This window comes from Arvicanthis niloticus, unplaced genomic scaffold, assembly GCF_011762505.2.
Source record: "Arvicanthis niloticus isolate mArvNil1 unplaced genomic scaffold, mArvNil1.pat.X S1, whole genome shotgun sequence".
Classification (NCBI taxonomy): domain Eukaryota; kingdom Metazoa; phylum Chordata; class Mammalia; order Rodentia; family Muridae; genus Arvicanthis; species Arvicanthis niloticus.
This window is the reverse complement of record NW_023044981.1, coordinates 96,795-99,077: the sequence shown is the minus strand read 5'-3', so window position 1 is coordinate 99,077 and position 2,283 is coordinate 96,795. Positions and strand designations below refer to the sequence as shown.

The following is a 2,283-nucleotide window of genomic DNA, read 5'->3' as shown; positions in this document are numbered from 1 at the left end:
GGCAGAGAGGACCTGTATTCTACCTTTCTTTTTATTAGAAATTTTAATTGTAGAGAAGGATCAAAAAGCTAACTTGAAGAAAGTTTATAGGGAGAGACACATAGGCTTGATAGGAGAGCCAAGAGTCAGAGAGTGAAAGGCTATACGAATCTCTCACCTAAGGAAGGAGTTTTAGGAGGGTCACAGCAGGCACTGTGACTTGAAAGACAGCTGTTGTTTGTGAAGGACCCCTCTCTGTGGAGCTGGGGGATGGGCAAAGTGGAGGCTAGGGGGGTCACTGCCATCTTGCCCTTGAGCTGGAAAGCACATGGAGAGGGAGAGACAGACAGAGAGAAAGAGGAGGAGTTAAAGTAGAGAAGTTGACCAGGAACACATGGAGAAAGAGTGGGGCCTACTCTTTTGAACTAGGCAGGAGCTAGTGGTAGTTAAAAATTAGAAGAAGCTAACAAGGAACATGTGGAGAAAGAGGGGGGAGACAGAAAGAAGCCTGCCTAGTTTCGTGAACTAGGCTGGGGATTACTCACTGTCCTGGAGTTTTACGGAGAGGTTTTCTGTGGGCAATAACTGGGGGGAACACTCTTGGAGCTGGCTCCACCACCTGTAGGGAACAATATGGACTCATGCATGGGTGAGCGGTTCCCCTGCAGAACCTCGGGCAGTAGGTTGGATTCCGATGGACCAGGAGTTGTGTTCCCTCGGGGACTCCATCTTTCATCTGTCTAATCTCACCAGCATTATGGGGAGGTCCACGGCGCCTGCCATATTGGTGACGATCAACAGCATAGTGGCTCCCTTCTATTGGAACTCCATCTGGGCCAGTCACATTTCTTGCTTTAGGACCCACTTTTCCTGCAACCACATCAAACTCTACAATTTCTCCCTCCCCCACACTACACAGATACTTGCATGGATTATTCTTCTTGATGGCAGTCTGGTGTACAAATACATCTTCTTTGGTGTCATTTCGGTTTACAAACCCATATCCGTTTCTGACATTGAACCATTTGACAGTGCCAAGGACTTTGGTGGCGAGAACTCTTTTCTCTGCATCCCCGCTGCCTGTGGGAGGTGATGAGGCCTGGGCGGGCCTGGGGGCTGCGTCTCTTCTGGGGTTTGCTGCAAGCAGCCTGGCGGGTGCCAGGGCCTGGGGCACACCGCTGGCCGCAGGGCTCTTAGGTGCCTGGTCTGGGGGTGCCACAGATGTCACGGTATTGGCTGCAGCCTGCGGGAGCATGGTGCCACTGATGGTGGCCCCACCAGCCTCGCTCTTGTAGCTAGAGGGCAGGGGACTTGAGCTTTCACAGTCTTGCTGTGTCTCCCGGTCCCAGGGATGGCAGGTTGTAGGGCATTCATCCTTCTAATGTCTTCTCTCCCCACATTTGAGGCAGATTTTTTCTGTTTTTATTGCTACCACAAATGCCTGAGCTATGGATGCGACCTGATTTGATGGGGTTCCTATTTCTCTGGTTGCTACAATCCACCTATCGTGATGCTCCTCCCGGAAACCCTGGCAAGCTAGTCTAGATTCGGAAGTCATGCCTTCCCAAACAATGGTTTTAAGAAGAAGGTCCCTAGCTGTGGGGTTGGAGATTTTTCTTTCTAAGTTCATTTTAGTTCTGAGGATAAAATCAGATAGGGGTTCTCCAGGCTTCTGATGAAGGGAGAGCAGGGAGTGGGCAGGGTCTTGTGACCCTGAAGGTGGAGTAATCCTATTCCAGACTTGAATGGCACAGAGGTGGACCTGGTCATAGTAACCTGCTGGCTGACTTGCCTGTTGTGCCCCAGTAGAGAAATCTTCCTGGCCAAAGAGTTCCTTAAAACCCCATGGGTCATCTTCCCTTCCCTGGTTTTGCCTGACTTGCTGAAGACACTCATCCTGATAGTAGGCCTCCCATTCTAGAAACATTGGATCAGGAAGGGCAGAACGGCAAATATCTCTCCAATCTTGGGGGGGTGTTTAAGTTGAGAATATGGCTCTGTAGGAGGGATTTTGTCCATGGTGCATGAATGCCATCTTCCTTCACTGCTTGCCTGAGTTCTTTTAGGTCTGAGGCCTGGACTGGGTACCAGTTAAGTGGTTTAGCTCGAGTGGGGTGGATACTAACTGGGAGTGTTCGAGCAGTTTGGGTTTTATCTACAGATTTTGAAGGACTGCTACTTTTGTGGCTAAGAGGAGGGGGAGGGGACTTATCTCTCTTTGGTTGAGAGGTAAGAGGGAAGCTAGGGGAAAGCTCCTTTGGTATTTTAATGGAGCCTTGCCTTTGGATGGGGGAGGGAGTGACA

The 2,283-nt window shown here is 50.2% G+C and overlaps 1 pseudogene; it reads right to left on the bottom strand.

Annotated features, from left to right (window-relative positions):
- Positions 1 to 598: 598 nt before the first annotated feature.
- Positions 599 to 1,274, bottom strand: LOC117696029 (Y-box-binding protein 3 pseudogene; annotated as a pseudogene).
- Between the last annotated feature and the right edge of the window lie 1,009 nt (positions 1,275 to 2,283).